The sequence below is a fragment of the Leopardus geoffroyi genome, chromosome C3, assembly GCF_018350155.1.
Source record: "Leopardus geoffroyi isolate Oge1 chromosome C3, O.geoffroyi_Oge1_pat1.0, whole genome shotgun sequence".
NCBI classification, from domain to species: domain Eukaryota; kingdom Metazoa; phylum Chordata; class Mammalia; order Carnivora; family Felidae; genus Leopardus; species Leopardus geoffroyi.
The window spans coordinates 72355818-72369971 of record NC_059338.1 but is presented as its reverse complement, the minus strand read 5'-3'; the positions used below and the strand labels follow the sequence as shown (position 1 = coordinate 72369971).

The 14154-nt window shown below is 59.3% G+C and overlaps 1 protein-coding gene across 3 annotated transcripts in view; it reads right to left on the bottom strand.

The window, feature by feature from the left end:
• Nucleotides 1-14154, bottom strand: part of TSNARE1 (t-SNARE domain containing 1) — a 154033-nt gene that overhangs the window by 32459 nt on the left and 107420 nt on the right. Inside the window, exon 15 of one of the 3 annotated variants that reach the window (XR_006706129.1) lies at nucleotides 447-639. The exons of the other annotated variants lie outside the window; for them this stretch is intronic. The gene's annotated coding sequence lies outside the window, so the exon portion shown is untranslated. The remainder of the gene's footprint in view (nucleotides 1-446; nucleotides 640-14154) is intronic. 3 annotated transcript variants of the gene reach the window in all.

The following is a 14154-nucleotide window of genomic DNA, read 5'->3' as shown; positions in this document are numbered from 1 at the left end:
TCCTCGATCTGACCGGAGTATCTACAATAAATGTACAATTTCTTCCCTTCGTGGGGGAGGACCGGAACCACGGGGCCTTCCCCCTGGGCCAGCACTACCCCCACCCCCCCACGCAGGACCCGGGAGGGCAGCCAGCGAGGTCACTACGCCAAGAACGGACATACAACTGGGTCATCGGCAATGACAGGATTATCCCGAAGCCTCAAGAGAGGCGCCAGAAATGCTGAGCCCCTGGTGTGGGGCTGGCTGGCGCTCAGTTTATGGGATGACACACATCCGTGCACACAGGCAACACGCTGCCACGTGGGCCATTCAGGGAAACAAACAAAAATATACGTTTAGGAATCAATCTGAAAAAAGATCCGAAAGCTATACGCGGAGAGATTCATCGTCTAAATGTACGTAACAGCGTTGAAGAAGATAGGAATACATGGAGAGGTACCTACGTTCACAGACAGGCATACCCAGCGTCGTGAAATGTTCGAGTTTGCCAGATAATCTCGAGTCAGCGCAACGGCAGTGACACTACCAACTGGGTGACTGACGGAAGCGGACGAGGCGGACACGGAGGGCGTCTTACATGCGGTGCAGGGCCACTGAACAGCCGGGGGAGGAATGTGAACGCACAAGTGCCAAGTCCTTAGAAGAAAACAAAGGAGAAAGTCTTCCAGACTCGGGACATGGGGAGTCCACAAGCACGCACAAAATCGGGGGGTCTTCAAGAGACCCCACGAGGGACGGGGCAGGAAAAGCACAGCGGGAGACGCTATTTGCAACACGTGCGGACCAAGTGGCATCCAGACAGAACACACACTCGCCCATATGTGTGTGTGTATATGTTCCACAAGCCATTAAATGGGGAAAAAACAAACAATCCAATTCTTAAAATGGGCAAAAGGCATGAACAGACTTTTCACAGCAAAGGAAACACAAATATAAACATATGAAAAATTCCAACCTCGTTAGTAATCAGAGAAATGCAAATGAGGACCACAATTAGATACTATTTCACACCCACCGCATTGGCAAAAATTAAAGATTCTGACAATGTCAAATAGCACAGAGGCAACGCTCTCACGTCGCTGGCGAGCACAGGACAACCCACAGCCGCCCTGGAAAACCACGCGGTCTCGCCCGGTAAAGCGGAGCCTCGCGCCCCAGCACAGCCACGACCACGGACGGGGTGGCCCTGGCCCCGAGCACAGACCCAGGGAAACCCCACGCCCTGCAGCGAGGCGGACACGCGGCCTCAGGGCGGGGCTGGCCCGCTGGCAGGAGAATCACTGGCCACACCAGAGGAAGCACAGCTGTGCACGAGCCCGTGGCGCGGTCTTGGAAACGAAGTGGAATGAAAAAAGCGAGTCCTGGAAGAATACAAATGGTGCGGCTTGATTCTTATGCAGCTAAAAATAAGCAAAACCAGACAATCCGCCGTTTAGCGAGCAACACATTTTACCGACGTTGTCTGTTTGATACAAAGCTATTTTAAACTATGTGACAGCAAGGGGATCGCACGCGCAAACTTTAGGGGAGAGCTTACGTGTGGCGAGAGCAGATGGCAGGACGGGGACGCGAGGGGTAGTTTGGGCCGTCAGGTGAGGAGCGGTCAACCCAAGTTCATCATGTTACACCTTGTATCATGTTGCACTTGTGATATGTACGACCTTGTGTGAGTATCGAGTAACAGACTGGAGGGCGCCTGGGCGGCTCAGGCGGTTCAGCGTCTGACTTCCGCTCAGGTCGTGACCTCGCGGTTTGTGAGTTTGAGCCCCGCGTGGGGCTCTGTGCCGACAGCTCGGAGCCTGGAGCCTGCTTCGGACTCTGTGTCTCCCTCTCTCTCTCTCTCTCTCTCAAAAATAAACATTTTTAAAAACTTAAAAATATATAATAGATTGGAAAATATCACCAAAAATGACAATATTGAGACCTGCTAGGGCTTCCCTGATACCTCATCTCGGACCATCACAGAACCTTCCCTGTCTGTGAACGTGATTCTAAAACCCTAGGGCTCTAAGATTCTAGCAGAATTCATGGCTCTTCTCATGCAGCGATGCTGCCTGTGTGCCCAGGGGTAAGATCCTGACATCCAGCATGAGACCCCCCACCAATGTCAGGTCCCAAAGACCCATCCCATAAGGAGAAAGGTCCCAGGAGATGTGTCCGCTTGCAAGGCCACGGGGGCCCCGTCCTCGCTGGCCAGCGCCGAAGAGGGCCGTGCCTCACACACCCCCAGCCCACATCCCACAACCCCCCCCATAGCAGCCCCCCATGAGAGGCCCCCACAAACTCCCCCCTGTGCTGATGCTCGGGGGTCCCTTCTCTCGGGCTCAGCCAAAGATGCTCCAGCTGCCGTGCCCCAGCCCCAGCCTGACCCCAGAGCCAGAGTCAAGAGCCAAGAGCCAGCTTCCAAACCTTTGCCCACTGCCTGCCCGGCATGCCCCCCGCCCCCTTCCCCTGCCATCTCTGGGCACAGTCCTGGCTCCTTCCTTCATCCTCAGAAGAGGAAGACAGCCAGGCCCTTGGCCTGGGGTTGAGCAGACAGGGTCCCAGCCGAGTGTAGTTCGGGGAAAGCCCCTTAGCTGTGCTGAGTGTTGGCCCTGTCCTTGCACAGACTGAGGATTCCGTGAGATGCCGTCTACACAAGGCAGAAGCTGGTTGATTCTCCACCCCCTCCACCTGCTGGGGACCACCACACTCCTCTTCCTGAGCAGTTTCTGCCAACCTGTGGAGCACCTGACACGTGCCAGCATGCCCTGGGCTGTTGGGCACGGGCTGAGTGAGGATATCACAAAGGCTGCTGCCCACAGTGGCCACAGCGTGCCGTCATCCACGTGCCCATCAAGCCCTCACGGATTCAACAACTGTACATTTGTGCCCACGAGTGCCAGGAGTGGCCACAGCCACACAGCGCCCCGCACGCACAGCTCTCCTCCTCGACCGGCACACACTCAGCCCTGGGTCCACTACACCCGCAAAGCCCCGAGCCTGGGCGCCCAAGGGAGGAGGGAGGGGCAGGAAGTGGGGGCTCCTCCAGGGCCCTGAGGCCCCACCTGGACCAGAGGTGGAAGCTGAGACCTGACAGCAGGCTGAGGCCCTGTGCCAGGCGAGTCCTCTGTCGGGGCTGGACTGAGCAGCGGGGGAGGGCTGAGGAGAGCAGGGCCCGCAGGGGTGGTGTGAGGAGAGCAAGGTCCAAACGTGGAGGGTTGCCAAGGTGAGTAGGGGGGACAGGATGGCACTGGGGCCCCTCCCTGGCACAGGGGCAGTCTGCTACTAGGAACTCACCCCAGAGAACTGAGTCCGGGAGCGGAGGAGCAGCGGGTGAGTTTCCCAGACCCCCAAGGTGGGCGGGGCCTAGCAGAGGGGAGCGGAGGAAGGGCCGATGAAAGCCAGGGGGGCGGGGGCACAGCGGAGAGGGGGGGCAATTCTGGGGATGTGGAGGGTGCATTCTGTTCCGTGATGCCCACCGCCCTCCGCTGCCTCCCCAGGGCAGGGGGACCACCCCTGGAAACTCCGCTCAGCGCACCCGAGCAGGAGTCCCCGGCTTCCTCCACGAAGACCCTGCAAAGCCACGGCGGGCTCTTCCTCCACTCTGGTCTCTCCACCCGGAGCCCGGCGACGTCTAGGAGGGCGCTGCCCCGCCAGCCTGGGCCCCTGAGTCAGAAGCACAGAAGCAAAGCCACCACCAACCCGCCGTGGACGTGTAAAAACCAGGAGAAACCAGCCACGAGACTTGGGATCCTTCGTGACCACGGCCACACAGCCGACTGAGGCCAGGAGGCGCGTGAGAAGCTCCGATCAATGGAAGGGCTGTCGGCAAATCCTGCCACTAACCTGCTGTGTGACTCTGGGGCCCTTGCTCCCTTCCTCAAGGTGGACAGGGAGGCTCTGGTGGCCACCAGCCGTAGGGACCGCGGGTGGCACGGTGGCAGCTCGGCTGGGGGTGCGCCGGTCACATACGGAGGTTGGGCTGGAGGAGGGGGGGCAGCCACGCGTCACAGCCTCGTCAGCGAGCGGGAAAGCCTGCTCTCCGATGAAAGCGTGTGCGGCTGTCTCTCAGTCCTGGGACCACAGGCGTCCCTGTGCTTTCGTTTTTTCCTTCAGAGCCTCTTCATCTGTCTCGCCGATAGTGCCATTAACCAGTGCTCGCTGGCGTTCCCGAAGCAGCCAGTACGGAGGGGTGGAGAACACAGTCCACGCAGCCCGGGAACGCACAGACCGGATGGCCGCCCGGCACCCCTGACCTCACCGCGTGCAGGGGCAGGCGACCCGAGGGGTCAGGTGGAGAAGGGCAGAGCCCCACACACAGACGGCCTCCCCGGCTGTCCCCTCCCGTGTCGCTCGCACAGTGACGAAGGCACACCACTGCTCCCCGAGGCCGGGGTCTGCACCTGGGCAAGGAGGGCACGGGGACCCTGCACGACTCAGTGGCCCAGCCTCGCCTCTGCCTCCGGAGGGAAAGGGGGCTGTCCGTGGTGCTGTCGCTCAAGCCCGAAACTCCCTCCGTGGACCAGAGAGCCCATTTACAGGGTGGGAATACTGAGGGGTGGATGACCCCAAGTCATCTGTAATCAGATGCACACCTCCCACCCCACGCACTTTGGGCACATCCTTGTTCTCCAGACTCTGATCCCCTGTTCACTGGGTCCTCATCCCGAGAAGCCCACTCCGGGGGCTTCTCTCGGAGCTGCGGCTCCACGAGACATGGCCACGGCTCATCAGGGGAGCAGGTCACGTCCTGTGGTAACTTCTTGGCGGGCCGGGCACCGTGTTCTATCACAGAGCACGCGTTTTGAGAGAGAGCTTGTTTGACGTCTGAGCGATTTATTTGGTTTAATTTTGTTCTTCTCCCTTTCTGCTGTCAAGAGGTAAACAGACACACTGCTTCATCTTCCGAACGTGGGCCAGATTAATAATGCATTGGAGCAGGCGGGAAGAAGGCCAGGCAGGGCCACCGGCCAGCTGTGTGACCCAGGCTAAGTCACTGTGCCTCCCGGGGCCTCTTCTCTTCAGATGTAGCTCGGGGCTGGGACCTGGCCTGGCCCTGAGTTCAAGGTGGTGCTGGCGGTGGCTGTGTTCAGTGCGAGAAGAGGCACCCGCGTGTGCTGAGCTCCCGGCAGGCAGTCACCTGCATGGTGTCACTCGAGTCCCCCAGACCTGGGAAGGAGACGTTCCAGATGAGGAGGGACGGCTCAGAGACGGTGGTTTCAAAGTCCCGCAGCAAGTAACTAACACAGCCAGGACGCAGGCCCGGACACTGCCAACCTTTGTGTCTTCCGCGACCCTGAGCTGGTGGGGACAGCGAGGCGCCCCGGTTTACCGATGGCCGTCACCGCCCTCATCATTCCTGTCTGCAGTGGCTTGGAGGCAGGCCTGGGGTGGCCTCGGCACAGAGTCCCCATCCTGGCTCCTCCTTGCGCCGGGCAGGTCCCCTAACCTCCCTGCGCCTTGGCTGTTTCATCTGTGTGATGGGCATGTCACTTCCTGCCCTGTCTCCGGCCTAGGACAGGTGTGAGGCCGGGCTGAGTGACGAGGGGACAGGCTAGCTCTTTGTCAGGTCCTGCCCAGGTACGAGGACATGCAGAGGAGCACACAAGGCCCCCTCCCCTGTCCTGCACTCCGGAGGATGGCAATTCTGTGGCTCACACGCATGAGTGGCCTCAGACCAGACACAGCTCCCCCTCAGGGGGCATTTTAGGGAGACTGGACGGGGCAGGCCGTGCTGACGAGGAACAGGCTCAGTGGCGGGAGGGGCTCTGAAGCCACACGACCAGGCCCCGCCCAGCCAGGGCTGGGCGTGACCTTTCTCGGTGACGCAGCAGGGACGGCGGGGGCCACACTAACAGCGGGGCTGGTGAGAGGGCAGGAGGTGGCCTGCTGCTCATTCCTGCCGCCTCCAGCCCCTTTCAGACGCCAGGCTGGACTGGGAGGGGGGGTGTGGGAAGAGCAGAGCCCTTTCCAGAAGACAGGAATGATTTCACGCAGGTATTCCCAGCTTGTTGCTGAGAGCAACACAACTCTGTGTCTCCTTTCCCTCTTTGCTGGCAGAAAGCACAGTGGAGCCGTGGGCCCTGGTCCCGTGGGCCTGGCAGCATGGAGGTGCTCCAATGAAATCAAACCTGTGTCTGTCTGTCTGCACAAGGCAGGGCTCTGCCAGCTGGACTCAGCCGCCTCCAAGACTCGGGCTGCACTGGCTTCTCCGGCGGCCACCTGGCACACGGGCCCTCCCTTCCTCCATGGCTCCCTCAGCCGAGCTGCCCAGCCAACCCCCTTCGGCCCCGAAGGAAGCTGCCTGTCCCGTCAAGCCCACTCCAGACTCCAAGTACACCAAACAGTCCCTGAGCTTCCAGAAAGTTCAGAACACCTCTCTGTGCACGGTGGGTGGGAGTGAGGGCTGCCCCCTGGGGCCGCTGCACCCGTGGTTCTCCCCGGGCCACCGTTCTGTGGCTCTTCCCTCATACCGGTCCTTCCTGCCTTTCTGGCTCTGCCAGAAGTGTTTAGGGACCTGGGAGAGCCTGGCCATCAGAGAGACCTAGATTCCAATCCTGCTCCATCACCTCCCAGGTGCACGATTCGAGGCAAATGCGAGCCTTCTCGGGTTTCAGTCCATATCTACAAACTGGGCAGACAGCAGCCAATCGTGGACGGCACGTCGGCCCAAGAGTGGGATAAGGGACCGGACCATACCCGGGGAGCTCTCAGTGCCCCATGCCCTCTACCACCCGGCAGTGCCCCAGGGGGAGCTCCGAGAAGGCCAAGTGGGGCCCTCTGGCAGGTCTTGTACCCTCACTCTGCACTCAGCCCCATGCCGACCCCCAGAATGGCAGCGAGAGACAAGATTGGGCCCTCCCTCCAGGAGCCGGAGGCCAGCTGGGAGGCAGGTCCCTCGGGTGTAATGAAGACAGTGGGGTGGGGGCTCTGACGTACTGAGGAAGTCACAGGGCCCTGCAGCCCACAGAGAAGACAGGACAGGGTGTGGTCCTGGGTGCCAGGCCATGTGGCCACAGCCTCTCCTATGCTCCCACCTGCCTGGCGTGGCTCTTTTCCAGGGGCTCTGGAAAAGGTCAGCCATGGTCCCCACTAACAGGAGAGGTGGCCATGGAGAGAAGCTGAATAGTGGGGCTCTTACGGACAGAGGCCTCCAGTGCTGAGAGAGTAGGGACACAGGGTGGGGTAGGGACACAGGTTGGGACACCGGCTCCACACTAGGGAGGCATCTCAAAGACACAGATGCCTTTCTTCTCCACTATCCCAGTGCTCTGAGCCATGCCTGGGAAGAGGACCCATCATCACCACCATCACTGTCATCAGAACAAGTCACTGTGCCAAGTGCCTCGCATGCAACCCTCTGAGGCATTACTGATGTGTATTTTACAGAAAAGAAACACGAGAAGTGGAGAGATTAAGCAATTGCTTGTGGTCAGACACAAGCAGCCATTCACAGAACTGGGATTAGAACCCACGTTAAGTAAACAGCACTAGCTGGCCCTAAGCAGCACAGCTTCTGGAGAAGGGGTTCTTGCTGTGAAGGAGGCAAGAGGCTGGGCTGACTCTGGGCCTCTAGAACATGGTTGCTCTGGGCCACAGGTACTGGAAGGAAAACGGGTTCATTTGCATATAATTTGCATACAGCTGCTGAAAATAAGCCCAGATTCCCGGTCCCTTAAAAACTGCATTGTTTCCGTCTTGAATGGGACCTTCCCACGCATACACCCACCCCCAATCACCCCGCTGTGGGGTGGCGTCCCCTCGTCACCCCTTTCAAGGAGGCAATTCCCCACTTGGGGGTGACCTTAGACACAGAACCCCTCACTCTGGAGGACCTAGGCCTTCCCACGGCCCTCCCAGCTGAAGCCTGCAAAGCTGGCCCAGGGCAGGGTGGGAGGCCGACTTCTCCTGCAGCAGAGAGGCCGAGCAGGTCCGCTTGGCGTGGGCACGGGTTCTTTGTGAGCCTGTCACATCCTTGACAGCCAGCCTCGTGCATCTGAACACCGGAGCTGGGCAGGAGGCCAGGTGCTTCTCCAGGGGCAGGCTGGTAGCTACCCGCCCAGCCCAGAGCCTCGGGGCGCTCCTCCCTCCTCCCCGGCCACCCACCGTCTTCCAGGCCCGGCCCTCCCACCTGCCTGCCCTGTGGCCAGGGCTCAGGGACGCTGAGCAGCTTCCCTGCAGACCCAGTCCTCCTCCGGAGCTCAATCTGGGACCTGGAGCTGCCGGGCTAGCCAGAAGCTGGGCTAGAAGGGGCCCCCGGAGGCTGGCCCCCCAAGTGAGAATCCAGAGGCACTTGTGGATCGGTCTGGGCCTCTCTGGAGATCCACCCTAGACAAGGGTCTGTCTGGTAAGCGGCCTGGGTGGGTCGTCCTCCTTGCACGGTGGGGTGGACAGCTCAGAGGCTGGGGGCCGGGCCCCGGGCCCGCTGCTCTTCCCCGCCCCCCACCCAGCTCCCTGCATCCCCATCAGCCCTCAGCCGCTTCCTGCAGAGCTGGCCAGCTCCTGGAGAAGCCACATCCGGAAAATGGGCCACTTCTTCCTCTGTGCTCCTATCACCACCACCCCAGAAGGCAAGTGTGCTCAGGTGCACACACACCGGCGTGCACCATGCCTGTGTGCGCGCGCGCACACACACACACACACACACACACACACACACACACACACGCTCGCCGGCGCCCCCAGGGCATGCCCGTGCCTGTCTCCCCCGGGGCTGTGGGCAGGTGCTCCCTGAGCGCTGAGTCTGGGACAAGTCTCCACCTCTCCGGCCTCAGGTTTCTCACCTGTGCGATGGGGTGACAGGCTTCTCGCCTCATGGGGTCGCTGTGAGGACCCAAGTCTGAGTTCCCCCACCCTAGGGGGTAGGCCTTTCCAGCTCTAAGATCCCGCTGGTGTCTCAAAGCAGTTGCATTCCCCTCCTCTGGGAGGCCTTTCCCAATGAACCTAAGCCATGCTGACTTATCCTCCACCTTTGTCCGGCCCACAGTGCTGGCATTTAATTAGCCACTCTCTCTGGCAGTTTCTCCTGGGCCTCAAGGACACCCCTGACCCTGGCCCATAAAATAGGAACACGGTGGCCAGGCTGGCCAGCCGCCTCAAGTCGCCCTCCCACAGCCTGTTGGCCGGCGTCCTGCTGACCCTCCCAGCACCCAAAATGCACGCCCACTTTCTTGACCGGCCAGGCAAGAACACGGAGTGGGGTCGGCACACGGGGTTCCACAGCCCCGCCCCAGGGCCAGCCCTGTTCTCCATCTGGGCAGATCAAGAAAGGGTAAGGCAGCCCCTGCCGGGGAGGGGCTGGACGGCTGCGTCAGGCTCGGGGGGAGCCCCCTGCAGGAGCTCCCTGCAGCCCGGAGCAGCCCGGAGGCCTGGCCCCAGGACCCGCACCCGTCGCCCCGCGTGCCTTAAGGCTCTACAGGCCCCAACCCCAGGATACCCCCACTGCCAGCCCAGAGACCAGACCTGTCACCCAGCGTCCCCGACATCCTGGGCGTCGAACAGCAGGCTCAGAGGAGTGGGACCACCCCAGAGTCACGATGGAGCGGGGCTGTGGCAGTGCCGGCCCTGAACTCAGGCCTGCCGGATCTGAAGCTGCTCCGAGTGGCCGAGGACAGTGGGACAGGTAGGTGGGGGGCTGAGTCAGGTGCAGGGCCCTGTCAGGAGCTCATCTCCCAGGGGGCTCTGGGGCAGAGTGCCCGGCTGCTTCACACTGATGAAGGAAGGAGAGCATCCCCCTCCCTCGCTGGGCCCCCCTGGCCTGTCTTCCACCCCAGCCCCGCCCTGCAGGTGGGAGGGGGTCTGCGGCTCTGGCCCCCGGGTGCTGCACGCAGGGCATTTATTAAACACTGAGCGGATTGATCTAAATCTTGGCCAAGGGTTGTTTTCCTGCACGGCGCTCATCCAGAGCAGGGCCGGTGGGTCTCCACACAGCCGCTGCAGACGGGAAGGGCAAGGCCCTGGGGCCCAAGTGCACACAGGGTCACCCTCTGACCGCCCCCCTACGTTCCCACCAGCTGTCTGGAACACAGTTCGCGTGTACATTTCTCAGCAGACGGAGGAGAGAATCTGTAACAATCTGATCACGAAAATGAGATTGTTCCCTGCACCCAGGGACATCGCACACACTTGGGCCCTCACAAAATCAAATTGCTGCTTATTTAACCTGCTCAGTCTCCAAATGAAAAGGCAGCCGCAACCCCCGTAGGTACACACTCCCCTCCCCCCACAGCAGGCTTCAACAGGCCCGGCCAGGGGCAGCGGGGTCTCTGGGCAGTGGTGCTGAAAATGCCCCGTCACCAAGAATGCCAGGAAAAGAGTGCCCAAAGCCTCCTCTGGGTGCTGGCTGGTGGCCAGGAAGCCAGCTGGCCTTCAGGAGCGGGAGAGGGGCTCCACCCACCCAACCCAGGCCCAGGGATGACCCCTTCCTCGGGCCTGGACAGCTTGAGCCCAGAACCTGACAGCTGGCAGGCACCCAGCAAAAGTATCTGAGATGCTGACCAGATCCAAACCTCTAATTTTACAGAGAGGAAAATGGAAAAGGTCAAGTCATGATCAGGGGACAAGCAGCCCAGAGCCTGAGCACCAGGGAAGGTCAACTGACTCTAGAAGGAAGGAAGGAGGGAGGAGGGGAGTGGAGGGGAGAGAGGAGGAAAGGGGGGGGGAAGGGGGGATAAAGGAACAGAGGAGGGGAGGGGAGGGGAGGGAGGAGGGAGGAGGGGAGAAGGGAGAAAGAGGAGGGAGGAGGGGAGAAGGGAGAGGGAGGAGGGGAGGGGAGGGGAGGGGAGGACTCCAGGCCTGACCTCACAGGACCTTCATGTGCCTCCTCACCTCACTGCCCAATGCACCAGGCCCAGCCTTGCCTCCTGGGGGGGGGGGGGGGCGGGCACCTGTGAAGTCCCACCCCCACCAATTCCTGCACGACGTGCTTTTACTGAGCACCTACTGCATGCTAAGCACTGTCCTAGGCACCAGGCAGGGACGCAGCCAGAGCCCTGCCTCGCAGAGCCAGTGTCATACTTGGGAGAGACGGTGCCCCAGCAGACAAGTTGGCACAGGGTCAGCACGGGGGTGCCAGCCGCAGGGGATGAACCCGGGGGATCCTCTCCGATAGGAAAGCAAAGGGGAGGGCGACCGGGGAGGAAAGGAGACCCACACTGGTTGAGCACCTGCCCTGGGCCAAGATGGACATTCACCACTTCCTGCTGCCAGTCGGGGCCGGTTATTCGGTTCCCACGGGTCAGGCAGCTGGGCTCGTGGGCAGAGGGCCAGGCAAGGGGCCGCAGGGCGACAGTCAGTCAGTGTGCAGCACACAGGTATTGTCGTCAGCCCTGGTCCTTGCAGCAAAGACCCCTATGCGTGCAGGTAGGTGTGTGTGTGTGTGTGTGTGCGCGTGCACGAGTGTGCACGTGCATGCATACATGTGTGAACACGTGTGTATCCTACTGCACCTCAAGCTCTGGAAAGGTCGGTCAGGGACACAGTGTGGCTGGCTGATGCTTTACTTGGGATTGCCGCGTCTACGGTCCTGGGACAGGCGGGCCCACCGTGCTCCTTTGCCGTGTGGCCATCTCTGATTTGACCCTGTATCACGAATTTGGAATTCCCCTCTCTCTGCTCTCTAGAAAAGTCTGTAGAGGCCAGACCTCTTCCCTGGAGGTCGGAGGAGCATACTTGAGAGGTCACATGGGCCCAGTGCTCTCCGCGGCAGCCGCTGGGGGCCCTGTGCCTGGTCTGTGGCGGCCCAGCGCTTCTCCAGGAATCGGCCTGTTTGATTTCTAAGTTTCTAGCTAGGGTGGCATAAATTGTTCACAGAATTCTTATTTTGGAATTTCTGCTCTTTTCCTCCTGCATCAATCTTATCAGTGGCTTGTCTATTTTCACGGTGTTCCCGAACAATCTGCTTTTGGCTTTGTGGAGACTCTATTATGACTCACTGAACATGCCCGTCTCTACGCGGTTCTCCCTTCTAACTCTCTGGTTTTTTTCTGTGGTTCTTTTACTTAATCTCTTTAATATCTTCACACAGTAATGTTCAGCCTCTTCCTGGTTCGTGGTCGAGGCGTTTCGGGCCAGCAATCTCTGAAGCGTCCGGCAGACTAGGACATAGCACGCTTCATCGTTACTCGCTCACGTCTTTCTCACACACCCATTGACGGTTTCTTCTTTGACCTGAGTTACTTAGAACTCTTCTTAAATTTCCATACAAAAAAAAAAAACGTATTTTTTAAGTTACTTACATCTAAAGATTGCATTTCTCCAACTGCATTTTCTAAAAGTCGCTGTTCTATGCAGTACTGGCTCTGGCTCTGCAGTCTATTGACCCTTTATATCTAATTTGTGGTCGAAGCGTGCACAGGTCCCAGGCGTACTGGAGAAGGGCCACGTGTGCTCACTGGTGCAGTTCAGTGAGTGTCGGCAAGTGGAACCCTGTCTGTCTGCTAACTTCCTGTGCGTGAGCCCCGCGTGCGGCTGGAGCCTCCAGGACGCTGGGCTCCCTCTGGGGAGGGAAGGCCGTGACTTACCTCATTTTGAGCTGTTCTATTAGGTGTATCCAGGTGTGGCGTTTTCATTTTCCTGCTGGGAGGCCACTGTTACAGGATAATTCTCTTCATCACATTTAATTCATTTACTCCTTTTCCTAGTATTTACGAACATGTGTGTGTCCTAACGTCCACTGTCTGAAGCCAACACTGCCTCCTGCAGTGTAGGCGGGGGGGGGGGGGGGGGGGGGGTGGGTTTCAGCGGGAGCAGCTACATCGTCACCTTGTCCTCTTACAAACGGCAGAGACCTTTTGCCTCCAGTCGGACGATCTTGGACATTGCCCGGGCTCTTTGAACCCACCTGCAGAAATGTGTTTCCCGGACAGGATTGCCCATTTCTCTTTTGCTGTCTTTTTTTCTCCTATATTGTTTTTGTTTCCTTGTTTTCTTCTTTTCACGTTCAAAGAGAATTTTTGTTTGCTTAATTGTATTCTTAATGCATTTTTACCGGTTTGGAAGTTAGATACCCTAACCCTCCTCTTTCAGAGGTGACCCTGGCCTCAGATCTCACACTTCTTACTAGTTCCTTCTGTGCACGTCCGGCCTGTGTGATCCTCCCAGGCGCACAGACTCTGGCCAGCACCGTGGTGACCCACACACCTCTGCCCTGCGGCGCTCGGGCTCCCTCGGGCAGCCCCCCGCAGCCACGCCCAGCCACCTCGGCTCCCCTTCCGCCACGCATCGCCACAGCGCGGCTGTGGTCAGGTTCCCCTCCCTAAGAGGCGAAAAGCAACCTCAAGGCAACCTTGCTCTTTGCTTACTTGACAACATCCGTCACGACCTTGTAACATGAGATCACTGAATCAGACTACACGTTTGCGTGTTACCACATATGGGAGTCAAAGAAGTAGAAGATATAGAGAAAACCATGCCACACGGCGTTCGGGGCTCAGTTCTTTGGGTACGAACCCAACTGAGTGGTGCCGGCAAGAATAAAGTTGCTTCCAGAAAGAAAAGCCTCAGTGTCACGACTCTCTGTGCGAGACTCCTGCTGCACAGCCACTTGGCGAGCGTTCTGTACAGGGACACATGCGGCACATGACCCCCAGGCCTGGCTGGTGGGCTCAGAGCCCGCAGGCTACTCGTCCTCCTTCACCGCTGGGCAGCCCTCCACGGCGTGGACACGCCGCAGTTCCCATCTACCACGGAAGGACACCTTGGCTCTGTCCGGCTTGGGACTCTTGCAAATGCAGGTGCTGCGAACATGTGTGTGCAGGTTTTGCTGTGAATGTGACTCTCTGCTTCTCTAGGATAAATGCAACTGGTGTCAGTGTATTTAACTTAAGAAACTCCCAAATGGGCTTCCAGGGTGGCCGTCCCGCCGGCGGTGCACAGGCAGCCCGGGCTCCCCGCGTCTGGGCGTCTCCTCCTTTGGCCACTCGGGCAGGCGGCGGTGGGAGCTCCTGACGTGCCAATTTGCATTTCTCCAACAGCTAGTGACGCTCCGACGCCATCTATGCATCTTCTTTGGTAAATTTCTGCTCAAATCTTTTGCCCATTTTCTTACTGCTGAATTCAGAGAACTCTTTATATATGCAGGATACAAGTCCTCTGTCAGATGCGTGACTTGCAAATATTTTCTCTCCGTGAGTAACTTGTGTTCCCAACCTCTGAACAGGGATTTTTGCA